This window comes from Cavia porcellus, unplaced genomic scaffold (genome assembly GCF_034190915.1).
Source record: "Cavia porcellus strain 051 isolate PalLab524CR breed Dunkin Hartley unplaced genomic scaffold, mCavPor4.1 scaffold_13, whole genome shotgun sequence".
Taxonomy (NCBI): domain Eukaryota; kingdom Metazoa; phylum Chordata; class Mammalia; order Rodentia; family Caviidae; genus Cavia; species Cavia porcellus.
This window is the reverse complement of record NW_026947496.1, coordinates 6,906,910-6,930,312: the sequence shown is the minus strand read 5'-3', so window position 1 is coordinate 6,930,312 and position 23,403 is coordinate 6,906,910.

The window sequence follows — 23,403 nt, the reverse complement described above, 5'->3', positions numbered from 1 at the left end:
TCATTGGTGTTGTGCATTTCAAAGCAAAATGTAGCCCACTATTGTCTGGGTGGACCAGGCATGCAAATCAACTCAGCCATGAAACCTTTTGTAAAAAATGGAAAGGAGGGGGCTTTGGCAAGCAGATTAAAATACAGACCAACCTAAGTACTTCAGTCTGTTAGCCTTGCTGCTGCCAAGGACCAGGGACGCTCGCGGGGTGAAGCATTCCTTTTAACCTACTCATAGAATCACTCATGTGAGTCTCTCCTAGACTGCACCGGCAGAGACGAGGTGAGGCTGGGTGAGGTCCACCAGCCAATCCAGCTGCACTCCACGCCTGCCCTGTCCCGTGTGTCACCTGGCCAGATAACGTAGAAAGCTGAAATGAAGTCACAGCCATGAAACCATTTTTCTGTGCAATGTGCCTGATTCCACTGTGTCAAGAGTTTGATGACGTCTTCAAACTCAGATGACAGAGAGCGGAATGGCATTAACTTCATGCCCAGAAATTCAGGTTCACTGGGTTTTCTTTTCATCCCAAAAGCACATTTGAAATGTATTTGTCTGGTTGGGGACGAGATTGGCATTAAGGTAAACAGCTGGCAAATTGTTCATCGCTATGAATTCGCTCGGTGGCTTTTCATTCCAAAACCTTAGAAATTAGAGACTGTTCGCCAGATGTTGTTAAAAAGGGGGCGGGGTGGGGTTTTCTTTAGCTAATTTAACTACTAAATTGCTAAAAGGTACACTCCGGTTAAGCCCTCTTTTAGTTGGAAATGTCTGTATCTTGTTAAACGTTTAGTGAACGCTGTAATTATATTGCTTTTGCTGTTAAACGATATTGACATTCTTGAAAAGCAAGATCTTTATTCGGGCGAGAAGCAATGCTAACATCTGGCAGGAATCTTGCGTGTGACATTCAGACAAGCACAAGAGGGGGTGGCAGTGTGAGCTTGTCCTGCTCCTCCTTCCCTGGGACCCCTGGACGGGGCTCCCCTCTGCCCGCACTGAGCCATGAGGACCTCGTCACTTATCAGCCAAATGTTCAAAGTCTGCTCTGCGAGCTTGGGGCCACCGAGGCCGGCATTGATTTCACGGTGAAATAACTGTTTCTCCAACAAGGGACCAGCTGCTTGATTCATTTCAAATTACTATGATAGTCAAAGGAAAAGCATATTTAAGTAGATGGATCAATGTGGGTGTTTGCTGTAACATCGCAGAAATGATATTTGGGACGACAAATTATTTAGGACGTGAAGGTAACACAAAAAAGATGGTTTCTAAATCAGTTTTCTGGGGCTGTTTGTTTGTTTAATCTACTAAGAATGTTTGCATTTTAAGGATCCTCCCCTGTGAGCTGGGATGGGACTAAGTGGTCCACAGAGCAGCAGTGCTGAGACCACAGAGAGGCTTGTAGAGCGATTGCTCCCTGCACACGGGCTCCTCCTCTGAGTCCTGTACCCTCAGTGTGCGCAGAACAGCGGGAAGCCAGCAGCTCCCATCCCGCACGCAGGGAACTCTTTCTTCATTTAAAGGCAAGATTTCAGTGTCTGTGGAAAGAAGTTGTGTATAGTTCCGAGAGTTCACAAAGACTCTTCAAGGCACATATTCTGTTCTTTTAAGATTTCCTTGTCAAAAAAACAGACATCAGAGTCAAGCAAACCAAGTGCAAATGTCTGACACCAGCTGTAGCTACACTGAAGCCACCCTTGGCAAGCCAGGCCCTTCACCCAAGCTCAGGTCTGGGGCTTTCTTTTGCCTTCAGTATCCAGAGTGGTCACTAAGGGCGACCCCAGATGGCCGGCTGCTCGGCTTCCTGTTTACCTTAGTTATCAGCAAATGCATTCCCGCGCAGCCACAGCACAACGAAATGGGACCGAAGGCCTGTCCTCGCTCACGATGCACTGGGGCGGCCCTCAGAAGAGGGGGAAACCCAAACCCGCCAGCCCGGAGTACATTTTCCATCAAAGCCACGTCTATCATTTATTGAAATGACCTCGGACATGGTAGGCTTGGAAAGGTAGAGAATTCACTGATCTGGGTATTCGGATTGGGGGAACCCTATGAATACAAGGACAGTGAGCCCCCCCCCCCCGCCACAGCTTCACTTTTCTGCCATTGCCATCTGAAAATAATCACCGAAATTCCAGAACTAAAGTTCCACATGGGTTTTAAACCACATGCCTCTGAAGAGCAAGATGCAGACCTCACCCTGCTGCTCATGCCCACCCGCTGGTCACCCAGAAAGGAGCTGACCGGGTCACCAGATCACCGGCCGCGGCACCACAGTGCGTATGTTCACATGACCCTTGTCTTGCACAGTAGTGGGCCCAAAGTGCAAGAGTAGTCATGCTGGCAATTTTAAAGCTTTAGAATGCTAACGTTATTCTCCTCTTATTAGCAATTGTTTGTTAATTTCTTACTGTGTCTAATTTACAAATTAAACCCTATTATCCATATGTACGTATAAGGAAAAGCATGGTATACACAGGTCCAGTGGGTATCAGGCGCCCACTGCAGTCTGGGAGCCGTCCTGGTGCCTAAGCCAGGACCACTATGCATAAGAGGTAAAGTCCTGGGCTGGTGAAGCAGGTGTAGGCTCCGCCGGTCAGAGCAGGACGTCACTGCGGATTTTTCAAGGTGCGCAGCCCGTGGCAACAGGTGCAAGAAAGAACATCTCCAAGGACAGTCCATATGCGGGCTCAAACTAGTGTGTCGAGGACGGCGGTTCTCCAGGGCTGGCGTGTCAGGGAGAGTCCCCAAGCAGTGCCACTGGCCAGTGGCCAGAGGCAAAGCGATGAAGGCTGGGCTTGCCAGCAGGTCTGAATTTAACCCAAGAGGCAGTGGTATCTATTCAAGCCAGGATATGCTCGGCTCTGCGTTTTAGACGGTCCTCCCACGACTCAATGCTAGCCAGACAGGAGGGAGGGTGGCCAGGCCTGCAGAGATGAGAAAGACAGGAGAAAGTGTGAGAGAGCTCCGCACAGAACGTGAGCGGCCGTGGAGGTCACCTGGCAGTTGGGTCGCTGTCTTCATGAGGGTGCTGGTTTTAAATGCGAAGAAGAAAATAAGCTGTTTGGACTGACATATGATAAACCAGAGCTGCTTATGACTTAGCACTGCAGACTCCCCAGCAGATACATGGGCATAGATTTCAGAAAGCATAAAACACATTTTTACAAGAATTTTTTTTGTACTTGGGAGGCTGAAGCAGGACGATGCTAAGTTCAAAGTCAGCCTGGACTATATAACAAACAAGGAAAAAAATTCTGATTTTTCTGATTTAAAAGTATCACACATCCCTTTTTTGAAAATTGAAATGTAGCTGGGCTGGATATATCAATTCTATATGCCCTGAGTAATTGCCACCTAGCCCATATGTGGATAATAAATTCTCAACAATTTAGCATGTAATTAAATGAGCTTTTTTTTTTTTTTTTTTGGTACCAGGGATCAAACTCATGACCTAGCACTTGCCAGGCAGGCACTTATGCCGCTGGGCTAAGTCCCTGGCCCTGGATATAATTAAATGGATTAGAAAACAGAACTAAAATGCATACATGACATAGTTTGACTCTCATGAACTAAGAATGACCTTAAAAAGTTGAATTATGACAGAAAGACTCCCTGTTAACTATGCTGAATTCTAAATTACATTTAAGTGGCAGATACGATTTAACGCATCAACCAGGTTAAATCTTTAAGTTCGTGGAAATATCTTTGAAGCTAGATCATTCTGACAGATATGTTAGAAAAGCAATACTTTAAGAAATTAGGCTGGCAAGTGCAAGATCCTGAGTTCGATTCCTGGTACAAAAAAATATAAGAAAGAAATTAGAGTCCACAGGAGATACCTTCAGCCTCATCGACAATTAGGGAAGCTAACCTATTAAACACCTGCCCTGTTAAGTTTCTATTTTCCACATACAGGATGTTAAAATCTCAATCATTGCCCAAACATAAGAACAAAGCTGAAATCATCTTTGAGAAAAAGTCGATTCTGTCTTTGATCATTCTGATAGCCAACTTTCATCAGGAGGTAGAATGGACCTTCTCTGGGGCAAGATTGAAAGCTGGAACCTGACTGTATCCATAAAAGATCATGGACTTTGGATTTCTACAGCCAGTGTCTAATGTATCTGGAAACTTTCTCATCTTGCCTGTGTAGATGCATGTTCTGAGCACTTAACCAAAATGGTTTGACTGTTCTTTTTCGAATTAGGTACAAAGTACACAACTCTAAGCAAGAGCTCTGCCCCTGAGCCAAGGCCCCTGCCAGATGTGCACTGATCCAGATGCACAGCCAACTGAAGTCTTCCTGGTGTAAACAGCTCTGCAACTGCCACCAAAGCAGGACAAAGACATTTTCAACACCCAGCACGGTTTACTTATGTCTGTGCCCAACTGCTGCTGCCCGAACCACACACAAACATGGTCCAACCTCTGTTGTTGCCGATTAGCTTTGCCTGTTCTGGATATAGGAACGGCACTATGCAGTTGCTTCTGTACCTGGCCTCTTTTGTCCTAACTATTCTGCCTGGTGTGATGGTGCATGCCCGTAATCCTAGCATTCGAGAGGGTGAGGCAGAAGGATTCCCATGTGTTCAACGTCAACCTGGGCTACAAAGTGGGTTCAAAGACAGTCTGAACTGCAGAGCAAAACCCTGGCTCACAAAATAATTATTCTTGGATTCATCGTGTTGTTGTACGTGTCAATGATTTGTTCTTTTTTACTGCTGTGGACTATTTCGTTGTGTAAACATACCAGAGTTTATTTTCATTTTTCTGGTCTGGACATCTGATTCCATTTAGAGATATTATGAATAAAGTTTCTAACAACATTCTGGTGTATATTTTTTGGTGGAATCACACTCATTTCTCCTGGAAGTGACCTAGGACTAATTATACATATAGTTAGTTTTAGGAAAGACTGTAACAATCTTTCAAGTGGTTGTTATGGCCAATATCTAGATGCCCCCCAAAATTTCATAGATTCATTTGGAAGTGACCAGATCAGTCCGCTGACTGGTTTAGCACAGCTCCGGGTGTGGGTGCTGGGTTGCCTGAAGATGGAAGAGGCACGCTGGATGTGAGTGGCACCTACCTGGACGTAATAAAAAGGGGGAGCAGAAGGAAGTCTGCTGCTTCCTGCCTGCCCTGTGTGGGCCCCTCTTCCTATGCCACCCCCTTTGCCACGCTGCCCTGCCTTCGAGCCAGTTGAAGATGGATGGAAACTTCTACAAACTCTGAGCCAAAGTAAACTTTTCTTCCTTTAATTTGTGAATGTCTGATATTTCATCCCAGCAATGAGACAATAACTAAGACAGTGCCTGTACAAATTTCCTAAATTAATCTTCACTTACACATGGTTTCTTTGATGCTAGTGTAGACAGAGTCCATAATACATCAGAATAGTATGAGGATCATGCTAACTTCTTGTTCAGCTAAGTCATTAAGCTTCCTTAGACCTTGATTCAAACTAGCACATCAAACTACTTGCCTTTACTAAATTATCTTAGGTACTCTATTGCAATGCTTATTGGATTTTACTGACAATGTATGAAATATATACGTGAGCTATACATATGAAGAAGTTATACATAAAAAGATGTATACATAACAAGTTCTAAGAATGTCTCATCACAATGAAAGACAAATGAAACATCCTCCAATTTAAAACCCCCCAAAATGTATTTCTTAGTTTTAAAATACATATCTAGCTGATCTTAAAAGTAGGGAAAAGGAAATCCCAGATTCTCCAAGTCAAAATGTTAATTAAAGTCAAAGTAAATGTTGGGCTGAACTCAAATGGTCCACTCTGAAAGGTTCTTGCCTCAGGAGAAATTATGGCGGTGGTCTAAGGAGGCGGAAGGCCAAAGCAGGAACGCCTACCACCTCCTGCTTCTTCCCCAGTTCCTGTTTGGGTGCAAAGAAAACTCCAAGCGGCTGCTCGCAGGTCAGCAATGCCTGGGCTAAGCGCCACCCCAGTCGGAAACTACATGTATGTCCCACGCCCCACGTTCTGGCAGAGAAAGCCAGGCCCCTGCGGTCATGGAGTTCTCTCTGTCCATTCTCTCATCGCGCTGAAAGCTCTTTCACACCTGAGTATAAGAACTTGATCAACGCGTAAGGTACAGGGTTTCACAAACTCTCTTGAAACTGAGAACCAAATACCTTTATGGATTCACATCAACACTTCCACTTCAACTAGCCCCCAGGTATACTGCTTAGCTATGCATTTCCGAACTCAGTGAATTTCATTTGTCCAGTTATCCATACCGGATTCAGGACTTAACAAACCCTTTCTGTAGTCATGTAGTAAATATGTTAGGATCTGCAGGCTAGCAATGCTGTCCCAGGTACTCAATTCTGGTTATAATGCAAAAGCAGCCATAGACAATACACACGTGAACACCCATTGCTGATTTCCAATAAAACTTTATTCATGAAACAGATAACCCAGTTGCATCAAGGGTGATGACTGGCTTAGCCCTGTTAATGGACCAGCTGGTTTTCTCTGACTTCCTTTTCACGCCTAGTCAATCCATCCAATCCTCATTTAAAAAAAACAACTATACATTTATTTCCTGTTCTCATTTGTAGACTACACAATTCACTACATTTCTGCAAATCTTCCATTGATCGTATATATTTCATCATTTCCAAGTATTGTATAATGTTTCACTGTGTCAATATTTTTCAGTCTTTTCGCCCATTTTTCCTATCTATGGATATGTGGGTTGTTTCTACTTACGGGCCTCAATGTCTTCATCTATAACGTATATCTTGTTCGGATGGGCTTCCATGGGTTACCTCACTCAATATATGTAAGGCTGCATGGAAGGTGCCTGGCACCTGGAGAGCCCCGCAGAGGCTGCGCCAGTGCCATCTGCTGGAGTGCTGGGAGCCTCCTGCTCTACCACGCCCCCTGCGGGTGGTACAGTTCCAGCCCTCGGTTCCCCTACTCCAGGAGCTACCCGAGTGGCAGTGGATATTTTACTGGCTAAGCAAGTAAATGGAAAATTAAAGAATTGAGTAATCTCACAGTTTGCTGTACAGAATCTAAGCAATTCCAGCCAAGATCCCAGCAGGGTTCCCATGGAACTTGATAAACTAATTCTTAAATTTATACACATGGCATAACTCAGGACCAAAGATAAATGAGACACTGCTGAGGAAGGCAAAGAAGAAAGCAGACAAACTTGGCTGACCCGACGCTGAGAATAGCCATGAAGCTCCTGACATTAAGGAAATGTAGTGCTGGCTTAGAGACACAAAACTTCCTTAAGAATCACAACAGAGAAGAAAAGCTGAAAAGATCGGCATTTGTGGGAATCTGGTCATGGAAGAGTCACACTGCAGATCAATCAATGGGGAAATTAGAAGCTAATCAATAAATGGCAGGGCAATCAGTTATCCATAAGGATGAAAATGAAATTGGATTCCTCCCTACCTCATATCATATTCAAAATCAGTTCCGGGAGGCTTGACAACATCAATGTGTAAAGCAATTCCCTAAGGGAAAAAAAAATGGACCCATGACCCATTATAAGTGCTAAAATAATCCAAGAGTATTTTTTAAAAAGCAAATATCTGTCTGTGATGTAGGAGAAATGGCTTATAACAATAATTCTTAAAACAATTATTCTTGGGCCAGGGATTTAGCTCAGTGGCATAAGCGCCTGCCTGGCAAGCACAAGGTTGTGAGTTCAACCTCTGGTACTGCAAAAAAATAAATAAAAATTTAAAATAAAAATAAAAAAACAATTATTCTTATAACCATAATTCTTAATTATTAGAAGAATTCTTATTCCAATAATTCTTATCCAGAAGATATGAAGAAATTCTAAAAATCACATGAACTACCTAAAAGCTTAAAACAGAAGTCCTCAGAAGAGAAGTGTACAGTGTACAGTGATACCCTCAGCCTCTGAGAGGATAAAAGTACAAATTGAGACCAAAACAAGATGCAAAAATTGATAAGAATTAGAAAACCTGACTTGTCAAATGTTGGAGAGGATCAGAGCAGTGGGGATTCTTACAGATTACCAGCAGATTTCAAAAGTGGAATAGCCCAAATTTGCAAAAAATAAAAACAAAACAGTTGGATTTATCTTATAAAATGCAGTATTTACCTAGTACCCCCTTATAGCTACACAACCTAGGTAAACTCACACACAGGCAGACCAGGAGTTGCATACAAAATCATTGTAATACATCATCGCTTCATAAGAGCAAAAACATGGAATCAGCAAAAATGCTCAAGGACAGAATAATGGATACATTGTTTCTTCTGTTTACACAGAGGACTATTGCACAGCAGTCAAAAATGAAAGAAGTATTCACATCACAAAGGATTCAAAGAAATAGGTAAAAAGAAAATCCTATACTACTTAAAATGACATATAATTATCAAGCTCAAAAATGTTAAACAATATATTGCTTAGAAATGTGATAATAAAATAGTATTATTTTAAGGTACAAAAATAGTCAAAATAAATATAGAGCACATCTTCCCACACTTCGGGCCCCAGGTCCCCCACGTGGGAAATACCACCCACGGGAACGGCTGTGGCTTTGGTGGAAGCTGCCAGCCTTCAGCGGTGCATCACAGCTCCCACATACACGCCACACACTCTTCTGTATCAAATCTGATATTAAATTCTAATTTTAAAAATTAAAAAGTAATGAACCAAAAACTGAACCAATCTTGTTTGCGGAAAGATGGGATTACTATCAGTATGAAACAGAACTTGATTTTTTGCTACAGAAAAATTCTCCACTCTCTGGAGTTATAGGGGGCAGAATCTCGCTGTGAGCTTTCTTGGAGACCTAGATTTCTCCCGGAAAAGGCAGCTTTCCCTTCAGTGAAGAGGGAAAATGGCTGTGGAGAAATGTTCAGAACATAGAGGAGCTCGTGCAAAATTAAACAAGACCAGCACTCGTCCGTGGACACGCTGGTTCGAGGTCTCTGTGCTGCCCGCTCCCCTGCTCCCACAGGGTCCTAGACACACTCTTCGTAAAAGTTGGTTTGTGCCTGCTGGGAAGGAGGCAGATGCTTCATTCATTTTCCTTTTCTTTTGCTAACTGGAATTTTAACTAAGATCCGAGCTTGTCTGTCTCACCGCTTATCTAATGAATCCGAACTGAATGCAGTAATTAACACACTGCCAAAACTGTAAACACAAGATACATTTGTGCCAGCACTTACTTTTCCAGGTTCTTCAAATTTAATGCAAGCGTTTTCCCCGCTGGAGATGTAGCTCAGTGTAGCCTAGCATGAATAAGGACCTGAGCTCCAACCTAGCACCAGAAAAGAAAATGTTCCCTGCCTCTGTGCTTCATGAGCTGGAAATGTATTTAAAAGCCATGAAATTCCCAGCACTTTAATAGGAAGTGGACACCGCAGTAAGCAATGTATTAATCATTGTTAATTTCCTATTATCTTGTTTTGAAAATTCTGTGTCATTGTTTTCATGGTTTTTTCTCTTTTAAAATATAAATAAATAAGAGGGGAAATTGACTGGTAAATACAGGATTTTCCTCCCCACCAGAAACGTTCCTAGACTCTACCTTGTTAAAATACTTCAGCATTTGCCTTGATGCTTTTCAGGAAGTCTGCTCCAGAGAGACTTATTTGGTCCTAGCGCCACTTAAACTCTTCTGACTGTCCTTCCCCTTGCCACATTCCAGCATTTTTTAGAAAAGACTTCTTGTTTTTCCTCCTCACAGAACAGCCTACGTGGATGCCCGGGTTTGTTTTCTTCCCCTTGTCACGAAATGATGGAGTCGAGCAGTCTAAGAAAGTGCTCACGGGTAGGATGCCAAAGCTGTTACAATATTTTCTCTTCAGAACTGGTTATTATTCCTTAAGCGTATGATTTGCAAATCTAATATAAGATACCGTAAACTCAGTGTTCGCAGAAACCGCTTCTGGTGCATCCCAGATGGGAACGCGCAGGGAGAAACTCTAGCATAAGGCATGAGCCAGCCGGCAGAAAGCGCCAGAAGCCCGCAGAAGCCAGGATGGAAAGCTCTTATCCATAGAAGGAAGTGGGCCCTGGAGCGGGCTCAGCTGGGTCCTGCCCTCCCGGCGGATTGCAGAGGGCCACCCACAGGGAGAGGGCGCCCAGACGCTCCGCTGAAGAGCTGGAGGGGAAAAGCAGAGAAGGGAACACAGACCGGCTGGTGGCTCTGTCCAGGCGGCAGGGAACGCGAGGTTAGGGCAAGCCTGGGAGCCTAACTGGGCATGCTGCCATTTACCCTGCAGTGAAGCGCTGGCACGTGGGGATTCATTCGGTTATTCTCCAAATTACACATACACTCTTTCCATCAAACAGTTTTAGTGCTGCATAAAATAATTGCAGAAGTCAAACCCATGTAGAAACGGCACCAGGATAATTTCAATTTAGAAAATAATCTTTTTGTGCCCACAAAAGCACAACTATTATGTTAAAATCTCCCTAACGCCCTTGCAGAAGACGTGCTTTAATGTCATTTTCGTATTCTTCCTCCTCCTCTGCCGCCTATCATTATTTGGAGAAAATCAAAGAAAATATTGAGCCATGGCTTGTTCAAGGTTGTACAGCTCACCCTTGTTACCACACCCGATTTTACTATCACTTTCTAAAAGGTGACTTCTGCGATCATCAGGACCAGCTTGGAACGACTTGCAAGCTTTCAAAAGTCAAATTCATACACCCGAAGCAAGGAATTCCAAAATAGGAAATGTAAAATATTTTGAGCAATGTCCCTTTACTAAAATACATGTTCATTTTCCCCAATAACAACCCTTTTGAGGAGACCAACATGATTCAAAGGTCAAAAACTCTATGGTGTCCTTAAAGAACTGGTCTAGCTTTATACCACACTCAAAGGGTGTTTTATCAGCAAATTGGTTCTGACAACCCATAAACCAGTTCTAGAAAACACCGACCACTGAGAAATTAAAGTTAATACTTTCTGTTTTGAGTGTGTGGAGAAATCAAAGAAGACGTTGCAATTTGCAATTGTAATTAGATTCATTTAAAACCTGCCTCTAGACCTCCTATCCCAGGATATAATCCTAAACGAGGAGTAAACACCGCTTCCCTGTGGGGTCAGGAGTAGCTCAGTGGTAGAGCACTTGCCTAACAAGCACAAGACCCTTGGTTTCATCCCAGCATAGAAAAACAAAAATTCATAAACTTCCACAGTCATATTCTTAAAGAAGCCCCACCCCATTACATCAGCCTCTTGTTCAATCCCCAGACACATCCGGGGTGCTCCTGCCTCACAATCTCCACACACCACATCTTCACCTTGAGCACCCTGAGCCTGACCCCTGCCTGGCAAACACCCTTAACTCTTCCAGTCTCTGCTCACGTGCGCCTGTGCCTGAGGGTCTCCCCTGCTTCTCCGCTGAACTGTGGGTGCTCTTTCCGAATTCTCTTCTGCCCGTTCCTGCTTTATCTGTCCATAATGTTTGTCACAGCTAACATTTTACATTGTGCCTTAGACAAACGATTTTCTCCATCCTCCACTAGAATGTAGGCTCTGGCGGTGCAGAGGATTGTGTCATTTTGTTCATGTCATGTGTTTGTGTCCAGCCCCAAAAAGGGTTTGGTGTGTGTTGGCAAACACTAAGTAAACCAAGACGGGTGGGTGGATGGGTAGATGAGTGGATGGGTGGACGGAGGGATGGGAGGATGGATGGAAGGGGAGATGGAAGGATGGATGGGTAGGTGGATGGGTGGATGGGCAGGTGGATGAGTGGATTGGTGGATGCTACCTAAATTCTGCCATTTTACATAATTGTAGGGGAGAAGCCTGTGCACAAACCCAGCTGCCTCAGTCCTCAGAGGTCAACACGCCTTCTGCTGAGTCAGAACTGCAGGGGGCAGGCTCATTCAAACCAGTTCTCCTCCCTTCGCCCACCTTTTGAATCGAACTCACATGGTAGAAACAGCTGCTGTTTCCCACATCGCCGAGTCTGCTCAGCACTGACTCCACACCAGCTCCCCAAGGAGAAACCCAACTCAGGTCAGTGGCCTCAGGCCCCTCTCCACACTGATTTCTCCTCTCCACACTGCAACTTAGCGTCCTCGGATTCTGCTGTATTTGCTGATGAGAGGTGGAATTGCAGGTCTTCTGAGCAGTGGGCACTCCCTGCAGGACCAAAGAGAGAAAACTGAGTCCCCATGCCTGCGGCCGGCCAAGACAGTGATGATGGGGCGAGGGCACCAAGTGCAGCACCCCGCAATCGGAGGGGAAGCCCAGCCCCAGACACCTGCTGCCAATGGACAGGCCCCGTGGCCCTCAGCCGGTTCAGAGTCCCCCTAAGAATCAGAGGTTTGATTGCGAGCATTATCCTCTCTTTACTTGCTCATGGTGAAATCTCAGTGTGAGAATCCAGCATCGAAGTGTAGTCAGGCTTGGCTCAGAGCCCAGGAACAGAGAACTGCCCCAGTGCGCACCAGGCCCCGGGCCCCCAGCATGGGAGGGCGGTAAACTGCGAGCATGCTTTTCTTCCTCTATGTGGGTTTTCTGTTTTTTGGAAATGGAATCTCTCTGGGTTCCATGTGGCCTTGAGCTTACTTCTATAGCCCTAGCTTGTCCCAAACTGCCAGTGATCCTCCTGCCTCAGCCTCCTGAGTGCCAGGGCATGCCACCCTGCCTAGCTCCATGTTCTACCTTCCAAAAACAGGTTTGTAGCGTATTTCAGACTGGAAATTACTTTCTTATTCCATGGCTTCACCCCATCACCCCATTTCTATGACTGACTTAGGGTACCCTGTATCTAAACAACAGCTCCGCCATTCTCTGAACCAGTTGGTTCCTTAGCAGGTACTCATCCAACACAGTGTGCTCAATTTACGGAAACTGACCTCACTGAGCCTTTAGTGATAGTCACACACACTGTAGGAACAGCGTGGTGCTATGAGCTGTCCACAGCCTGGTTTCCCAGTCAGACAGAAACAGTGGAAACATTCCCGATGGAGCTGCAGGTCACGTTGGGCCCTCACCGTCCTTTTTCCTGGGGAACTTGGAGCAGAACATCACAATATTTCTTTATGTCATGATGCTAGCTACTCAGACTGTGGATTCAAGCCCAGCCTCCACAAAATCTCCGAGGTCAGCATGGGCAGGTCCACCACTGACTGTATGGATCGCTCATCACTTATAGCTCTCAGAAAACTCCACCGCCTAGCCCATCACAAATCATGTGTAAGAGAGAGCACGACACACGTCGGGCGGGCTGCCCACCCAGGGCAGTTCTTGTTCTCCCTCCGAGATGTCTGTCCCTGCGTTCCACCGTCTCTGCCTTCATTTCTTAATGGTGCTCTTTGAGTTCCCAGGATCTATTTCCATGCAAACTTGTGAGTCAGGATTATTCACCCATTTGACAAGTATTCATTGAGCACCTACTCTGTGACATATTTTGGGAACTGGAAACACAGCCGTGAATAAGGTGGACAAGGTTTATCTTGTAGAAGTTTCTTTTTAGTGGAGAAGAAAGTCTCCTAACAGGCAAGGTACTACAGACACAGTACCAGGTGCCTGCTGAAAGCGGAGGAGGGGAAAGGAGGTGTGGAGGGCTAAAGGGCCTCCACAGGTGAGAATCTGGGGGAGAAATAGAGAAGCCCAGGAGCCTCAGCAGTGAGAACAGACTGAGGGTGAGTGCCCCCACCCCCAAAGAAGCAGGTGGCTTGCAGAGGCAGGAAGAGCCAGGCTGGGAACCACACTCAGCCAGGGACCAAGTGTGGTAGGACCTCAAGGGTCTGAAAGGACCTCAGGTTTCCCCTGAGAGTCGTGAGATGCCATGGAGAATTTCCAGCAAGGGGGTGTGTGAGGCAGCAGCCTCAGGCTAGCCGTTCTGGAAGCCACTTGGAAAGCTGCTGCGACAGTTCGGGGCAGGCAGATGGCAGACGGAGGAAGCGATGCATGGCGAGTTTTGGGCTCCAGTACATATCAAAATAAATACTTGGCTCCTAGAAAACAGCTTTAGGGGCCCTCCACGTTCTGTATGAAAGTGTCGCTGGGAATGATGTACTGCCCATACACGCTGGAAGGCACCCCAGCCAGGAAAGGGACAGAACCTCCCCCTGGTGGCCACACGGTGGGGAGGGGGCCTGGAGGAAACCGTGTTCCCTGAGATACTCCAGGCCCAGGAAGGTGCTGCACGAGCTCGCCTGAGGTGGAAGACAGCAAAGGTGGCCTTGGAGAGGCACACAGGACAAGAGCAGCGCCGGGGGCGGGCATGGGCAGAGGTCGGTCTGGGTTAGAGTTAGGGTTAGAGAACTGTGACCGGACGGAAGATGGTAGTGTGGGGACCTGCTGCACACCAGGATGAGGAGACTTACTCATGCGTTGTGTGTTTCAAAACAGCCTTGAGAGGTTTTGAATGCTCTCACCATAAAGAAATGATAAATGATCCCCGTGGCAGACCTGCTGCATGCTTTGATCATTACACAAAGTATAGGAGCATCAAAGCAAAACGTTGTACCTCGTAAATATATACAATGATGATGTGGCAATAAAAATGTAATTTAAAAATTTTTAATTAACAGAGAGTATTACACACAGGGTATTTGGACTCCATCCTCTTTGAGACACCAGCATGTTGGTCCTGATGTAGGCTTTAGAACCAGATGCTCAGGTATAAACCCAAGCTGCCTCATTTATAGCCTGGCAGACATAGCTTTTTCACCTTTTCAAGTTTGCATTTCTTGACTAGAGAGTGAGAATGCCAGCCAATAGCACTCTTGCAGTTACTGTAATTATTCAGTGCAATATTGCATGTGTAGGACCCAGCCCAGGACCCACTAGGTAATAATAATCACCACTGTTTATCTGTAAACAATGCAATTAATGGAGACACCCAGTTCTTATTCATAGCCATCACAAGCAGCATTGACCAACCTTACAAGCACACTGTTTTCTTCTTAAGCTTACTTTTATTTATTCATTTCATTCTGGATATAGATATAGGATGGCTGCATGCTAGGCGAGCAGTCTACTCCTCAGCTCAGCCCCCAGCCTGTTGGCCCATGTTTAGTGTTGATACTGTCACTGTACAAAGCAATATTTTTTCTTATTTTATTGGTCACTTAATAAATAGAATTAATATAGCATTGCAAATGTGGTGGTGTTTTCCAGATCATTTTAACGCTTCAGACTGAAGGGTCTGGGTGGTGTTTCTTCCTTTTTCCTGTATTTTTTTCTTGTGAGCCCACAGGTGAAACAGCAGCTGTAACTTACCAGGATTCTGCTCGTCAAAGGGCCCGAGTGTAGTGGCATAAAACTAACACACTGACGAAGAATAAATAGCAGCACGTGTTGGGAAGGAGACATAATACTTCGCTTCTGAGCGGACGAGTTAGGAAAAAACGTGGCCGGCTTTGTTCTGCAAATTGCCCGACACCTTGCTAGAGGAGCAGCAGTTGGTGCCCGCATGGCCGTGCCACCTGGATTCCCTTATCTCGTTTATTATTATTAACCGTTTCAAAAACACTTCAGAGATTTAAAGAATGGGGCAGATTGTGATCTCCGCTCTGAGTGTGGTCCTGCCGGGAGGCCAAATGACTTTTTAAAGTTTCCTTTAGTGACATGGTTTGTCTTAACTGATATTTTCCTTTTAAAATCAACTGTTGGAGGCGGGGAATGAAAGGATATTAGGGATTATGTTTGAATAAAAACACTGGAACTTGCTTTCCCATCCTTTTTTTTTTTTTTTTCTTTCTTTCAGGGAAGAAATCCTCTTGGAATGTGGGAAAGAAATGAGTTTGCAGATCCTAAGTCCAAATAACGCATCTCTGATCTCTCTGGGGCCTGAGCCACGCAGGAGTAGAAGCTCCAGAAGTGTCAAGCGCGGGGACAGGAGGCAGACCGTGCCCCACTCCCCTGGGAGGCAGGTGGGTGGTCCAGGCGAGGTGATTGCCCTCCAAAGACTTCTCAGGGGAGGCCTCCCTCCCGGGAAGAGCTGCCGGCCGCCCCCAGCTCTTCTGATCCTAAATTAAGAGTCTTCTGCATTCCTAAACTTTTACTAAGTAATACTAAGCACTGGGCTTCCCTGTACTTTCCTGGGTTGGTGTTTACTTAACCATCTGGAAACAACCTCTGAGCTCCACACTGCACTGTCCTGCCTCCAGTCACAGAGACAAGGGTGCCTCTGCTCCCGCCCTGCTACAGGAAGGAGGAGAGGGGAGCTGTGGATGGGATGGAGCTGAGCCCCAGCTCACCAGAGCAAGTGAGTTCACGGGGTTGCCCAGCACACCTCCACTTCAGCCCAAAGTAGCTGGAGGTTCTTGCAAAGTCCTTGTTTAGTTTGACAATGTACAGCTCAGCAGCGTCAGACTGAATATAACCTAGACCCCCCGTGAGAGTAAAAGCACCAGGGCAAAGCTAAGTACAGTGTCTCCAGCATCTTCCCAGCTCGACACACAGGTATTGGGCTTGCTTTGGGATTTAACAGAAAGCGAGATTTCTCCAACTGGAGAATTTCTGCTCTTGGATTCTTGCATTAACTGCTTCATTCCACCTATTAAAAAGTGTAATAAGTGCCCAGTTTATGAAGAATTTTAAAGCCAGAACATAGAAACAACATAGACTTTATGAAGAGATGAAAAAAAAAATGTAGTATGTTAAGGTTGTTTTGCATGAGGTTTTGCAAATAGCCAGATGATGATTTTTTTTAAAAAAAGGAAACACTCTGAACCCATAGCTGTTACAGCAGATTGTCCCCGTCTCTACTTCTGCTCCTAATTTAACACCTGTAACTGCCATGGAAATTGTACATGAAATTTACATGCCATATTGCAAAGGCAGGAGGTCCAAACTGTGTGAACATCAGAATCATATTGGAAATTCTTCAGCCTGCTCCTTTCCTCACCTTGAAAGTCTGGGTCACCTGTTTCCTGTCTGGCTTTTGTTTGTATCTTGCAGTATTTGCAGCAGTCCATGAGGTGGTCAGGGTAGCCCAGAGCAGTGGCAGGAACCTACAGCAACCAGTGCAGCAATGGACTGTTTGGATCACTGGAAGTTCTAGAAGGTTCGACATCACTGGTCCAGAGGCATCACCGGGGCCATAAGCTATAGGCAGATAGAGTTTAGTCTTCTAAGAATGGTCTCCCAGCTCTCTTTCCCAATTTCTGGCCCTTAAGAATTCCTCGAGCACTTATGTTGAGTGACCAGAACCCTAGAGGAGCAGCTTCGGGTACAATGAGCCAAGTCTGGGTGCCATCAGCCAGGGTCTCTAGCTCTGCCTCTATAGGAAGAAGCTGGACTCTTGACTCCCAAACCTGAGCGTCCGTCTGTCCACAGCCAGGACTTGCTGATTCCCCACTGAGAGGCCCTGAAGTGGAGGTGTGAGCCAGAGAATCTCTTTTCCAGAATTTTCACACACATGTGAACTCTTCTGAAATGTTTCATAAACTGTTCTTTTCTTTTGCAGTGTGAGCAGGAGGTCATATTTCAGTCCATACGCCTTTGTTTTCCTGCGCCTCCTGCCTGATCGCTGTCTCTTTGTCTCTGTTCCTGTCTCTCTGTCTTTCTCTGCCTCATCTGTTTGAGGTTCAAGGGGGCAGAATCAGTTTCCCAGTGTGCAGAGGCCTGGTTGGTGTCATCCGCTCAGCAGAGTAGCGTGGCAGGAACCCAGCACTCGTGGTGGCTCCACGATGGCTTGTCCACCTGCTCTTGAGTCCCGAGACTCGGGCTCTGTGACACAGGGAGCAGCACCCCAGAAAACTGCCACTGCCGGACCCTAGGATTCACTTCCCTGTCTTAGTAATTGCAAGCAGTTAACCACGGCTTTCAAACAGTGCCACAGTAAGAGCGTGTTTCCTAAACACTGGTGCCAAGCGCGAGGCACAGGTTTCCATCAGGGAACAGGACTTCGGCTTGCTCGGCCCCAAAACCTTTGATCTCCCTCCAGGTCGACATCTCTTGTGATGCCCTGTGGTTTCTCTATTAGCTTGGAGCAGGTTAATGAGAAGTGCAGAACATAATTCACTTGAGTGTGTTTTGAAAGCTAAGTCATAAAAAGTATTATTGTTACTATGCAAAGTCCCTGCAGCAAAAATTACAGTGTCTTTTCTTCCAAATATATTGCAAATCTATGGCTCAGTTGCAGTTGGAACCTGGACTTTCCTAAGGCTCCCTTTGCTTACACAAACATCACGAACTTCTGCTGTGCAAGCGCTAAGATTTCCTTAAGGTTTCCTTTTCTCCCGTGTGCCTCGGCCAGTCACAGGTGCACGGTGACTTCAGCAGGCAGGTGGGCATCAAAACTCAGAGAAGTGTGTTTGTGTGGGACGCAAGATGGCTGCCTTCTGCATGAAACCCTTTTGCCCAAATATGAAATCCCCTTCTTTATTTCCTAATGTAAAAATAAACATCACTTGAGTAACAAAAAATTAAAATTTAACCATTAGCATGACTTTTTAAAATAAAGCAATAAAAGCCAAAACTTTACCTCACTGTTACCTGTTTTTACCGTGTAAATCTTAGTTCAAAGCCTTTTTCTGGAAGTTGGTCACATGTGTTTGAGCTGCCCGGAACCAGCTCTCCTGCATGACTCCTCCCTGTCTCACCAGCTGTCAGATCTACTCCCAGCTCACACTTGTCACCTCCAAGTTCCTAGTGACGGAGCAGCACTGGTGTCTCTGTGCAACTCCTTTCCTTCCATTCAGAAATATTTCTTTCCACTCCAATCTACTGAGTTCCCACCACGTGATTTGACTTCCCCAGTTCGCCTAAGTCAACTGGATTTGCAAAGCGCTAGACTCTTTTGTCTCTGTGCCCTTACTGTGGGCAAGCAACTAGAAACCACGGCTGCTTATCACGGAGTCTGAGAGCTGGAGATGAGATGTGGCTTGGTGGCAAAGCACACGCTTAATGTGCACAAGGCCCCGAGTTCACTCCTCACTCTGCGGAAATGAAGAATCAGAATCTGACACATTTAGACAACTTTTTATGATGAGACTTTATGTTTATCTTATGATACCATCCATTAACTGATGCTAACTTTAAACTAACAGTCTCTTGGTCTTCCCCGGTAGATTCTGGTGATTCAGAAGAGTTCTGGCAAGTTTAGGACAAGAAATCCCAGCAGATCCTAGCTATCTACTTATAAATTATAATTTTCCCCTATGTGGAAGAAAATATTCAAGACTGATATAATTCACATACTTAGAAATAAAAACAACTTTTTTTTGCCATGCTTTCTCAAATTGCTTGGAGGTGAAAAAATGTTAAACGGATAATATCTTTCAACACTGAATTGATTTCTCAGCTTAATTTAAGCATAGAAATTGGGTGCCAGATGGCATAATCAACATGTTCCGTTGAAAGATTGCAATTTTATTCTTATAAGGAAAAACAAAATAAGCATTTTTCCACGCGGTCTACTCAGCAGGAAAGAAAGCTTATACACACTCGCTCAACAAGGCCATCTTTGACAGTGACAGTGGCTTCGAATGCATTAAGTGCGCGGCACTGAAGAGGGAAATGACATTTCGCTTCATTCCGCCACGGGTAGCTCAGAGGACCCGCCGTGCCTAACTGGAAGGAAAAGCAGTCACAGAAATACTAAAGTTTAACCGTGCACAGATGGGCATTTACCGGTTTTCTGAAACGCATTTCATTTTCAGAGCTAACATAACGTGGCTGCCTGCTTTTCACCCAGTACCCTGAGCACAGTTCCATAAACTGCGCCTGGGCCCTGGGCTCCTTGCTCTGGGAGGTCCTGAAGGGATTTGCCTGCTCGGGAAGGTGGGAACTGCCTGGTTTTGCAACTCTTTCCTTTTTTACGTGGCGTTTCTGTTCCCCGAACTTCTATAAAGCACTTTGCCAAGGAACTGGGTCATGAGCTAAAGGGAAAAGCATGATGTTTCTGAGAGGGAAGAGTCCAAACAGTTAACTGACACAAATACCAGAGCACTTCAGGTTTTAGGAAGAGATGGGGAAGGGAGAGGAGGGCAGGAGGAGGGACGGAAAAAAAAGGTAGCAGAGGAGCACAAACACGGGACAGTGATGGCTTCCTGACCTTGTTTCCGAAAAACAAAAGATGCCTGGCGTAGGACAGAGGAACGGTGGCTAAAAAGATGGGGATTTCCTGATTACTCCAGAGCAAATACTTTAAGTGATCATTAAACTAGATTTGTGGGAGGAAATCACTATTCCATAACGTACTAACCTCTCAGTCTGAAAAATTTTCAAGAAACAAAAACAAGACCAATGGTCATGCTGCCACAGCAAGAGCTTTTTTTAAACTCCAAGTTGCGGCTGCCTCCCTCCGCTCTAAAAACATCTGTGTTTTGACTTGTGGGTATTCCTGGGGTGACCACGCAGCCTGCTTGGTAAAATTATGCTAAACTATGTTTTTAGGCCTCATACAGAAATAACAATGTGAAAGAGACATATGCTTATGCTATTAGATAAGTGTCAGAAGAATAATATTCATACCGTTTTATTAAGACTTCTGAGTCTTATTTCTGGAGAGTCCGGGTTCTCTCGATCATGAATATTGGGATTAAATATCCTTTATAGTAACTATCCTTTATAGTAACCTCCAGGATTACATCAGGTAGTCATCTTCCGAGATTTACCACCTGTGTAAAAGGTGGCAGTTTGCCTGTGGTTTAAAGGACAACCGACATTCGCTGAAACATTAATCAGGCACTCAGCACTCGGGGGGTTGCAAGAAGTGTGGCATCGCGTCCAGGACCAGTGCTTCAGATTCTACCTCTATTCTGATTCAGAAGGAAACAGCATGAAGTAAGGAATTTGATCTGTAAATTATTTCCTTTCTGATTTTTATCCTAAAATAAGGCAAATATCCTATTTGTGGAACATGGAAAAAGCAACACTTCTAATGCAAAAGGAACAGAAAAGCCATACTTGAAAGCAAGCAAGCAAGCAAGCCATACTTGGGAGAAAACGGTAGTCAAAGAGGCAAATCAAGACAGAAAGAATAATTCCAAACAGAATCGCAAGAGGAAGGAGTTTCACAATGAGACTAATCGCACTGCTGCGGGGCACAGCACGGAAGTCTGACACGGAAGAACCCGAGCTGCCCGCCGGGTGGGCCATTCTGACGTCGATTAGGAGCTGAGGTGCGCATGCGCAGTGAGGAAAAGCCGCCAATGAATTCAAGAGGAGTCCTTCCCAACCTTTGGAAGAATGAGTAAATGCTATTCCAGCCCTATGCCTCCTGCCTGCCTGCTTGCCTGCCTGCTTGCTTGCTTGCCTTCCTTCCTTCTTTCTTATCCTATTTTACTTTGTGTGACACTGGGGATCAAACCTAGCAATGTTCACCACTGAGCAACATCCCCAGTCCTTTTTACACTTTATTTGGAGCTGGATCCTTGCTAAGTTACCCAGGCCCTCCTTGAGCTTGTGGTCCTTCTGTCTCAGCCACTGGAACAGCTGGAATTGCAGGCCTGGGCACTGCCTATCCGTTCCCTACTAACTCGCACCTGGTGATTTTGTGGCCACTTATTTTACATTGGCGTGGCATTAAATGTTCTGTGTCTTAGTTTTGAATCTTCCTCAATTATGCAAGATTGGGGAAAGACTTGGGTGCAGACAAGGTCGTTACAGGAGCAGGGCAGGGAGGAGGGCCACCCGCAGTGAGCCACTGAGCTGCTCCTGTGCCACACTTGTAGCTGGGACTCCCTGGGCACCTTTGAGGAGATAAGCAGAATGCACGCTGGGAAGTTGCTTCTTGGGAGGACTGAGAGGCAGGGCTGAGGCGCCCTCTGATTGGAAACGTCCTGGGCGGGCACAACATATTCCACACTGCACACACAGCCCCTCCACTGGCCGGGGAAGAATCACAGGTCTGGTGACAGGAGCCATCTAGGAGGAGCTGAGGTCAGCAAGAACCTGGGCAGGTGGTGGAGGAGGGGTGTACAGAGCTGTCTGCCACCAATCCCAGAGGTGGGGAGTTCCCCAGTTCTGCTGAGGAACCGTAACTGCGATCAATCTGGAGTCCCCCCGCCCCCCCGGACACGGCAAGCCAAGTCTGTGCTGTCTGGTGTCCCCTGGACATAGCAGAAGACACCCACTCCTGTGGGAGCAGTGACTCAGCAGCTGAGCATACAGGATTCCTTGCAGAGCGAGCCTATCAGACAGGCTGGAAAGACTGAGGTCTCAGGCAGGGGGACTCAGTGTGGCTCACCATGGGCCAGGCAGGCTCCAGGTGGACAGGATGGGCCCCAGAGGCCCACAAAAGAAGGACACGCAGCCTGGAGGCGCACATCACCTGTCCCTCTGGATCTGCATGCTTTCGAGAGCCAAGACCAAGCCCACATCTCCCAAAAGGAGTGAAGACCTCGACACAAAGGCTTCCACAATTCAATATCAGAAGCAGCAGACAATTCACATTTTAAATGTAGTATCAACAGCGTGAGGAATCAGTAAAAAGTGATGAGGGTCCCCATCTCCTCTCTCTGCACCCAGACGGCCCAGTGCATAGACAGGCCTCAGGAGTTCCACCTGCTCAGGCTCAGTGCAGCCCGCTTTTCTGTGAGCTGACCAGCTAGAAAGTGAGCAGCGCACTGGGCTCTGCCCCACCCTGAGGAAGTCCCGGCTGTTTCTCGGACAGGACTTACAAAGTTCCAAGTTAGTTCAGGCCACTAACATGGCACATTAGAAATACAAACTGCCTCACTCCCTGGACCGCCTGAGGCAGAGCCGGGTGCAGGCCAGCAGTCTGTGTTTCATCAGCAGATTCCAACTTGAGCTTGACGTGGAGAACCGCAGCTCCGGATGAGACCTCCCTCATCCCATCTCCTCCTCTGAGGTTTCCATTATCCACAGTCAACCCACTTCAAAAAACTTACATGGAAAGTTCTGGAAACGGACAATTCCCATGCTTTAAGCTGCTCATCATTCTGAATAGGGTGATGACAGCTCACACTGTCCTGCTCCACCCATCCTGGTGCAGGAAGCGTCCCCTCTGTTCAAAATATCTGTACTGTATATGCTACCCATCCATGAATCACCCAAAAGCCACCTCCGGTTATCAGCTCAACCATCCTGAATTACAGTGTTTGTGTCCAAGTCCTCACTGTTTAATTCAACAGCACCCCTAAGGGCAAGAGTTGTGGTGCTGGAGATTTAGATGCCACAGGCCAGGGGCTCCCTCTCAGGGAGAGAGTGACAGTTGGCTACTTAATAAGGGAAGGGACATCATAGGCAGAGATCTGAATCTACAGATACTGCTGTTTACCTCTTTCTGTGCCTGATTTACAAGTTAAGCTGGATCGTACATATCAATGTCTGTGGAGATACTGGTGCGCATTGTCCATCGTCTCTAGCATCTACCAGGGGTCTCAAACACACCCCAGCCCACAAGAGGAGATCACTGTGCTAGGCAGCAGGAGTCCACAAAAGAACACGGGGGAGGCCAGGCCTCTTCTCCCACCCTGCATTTCCAAG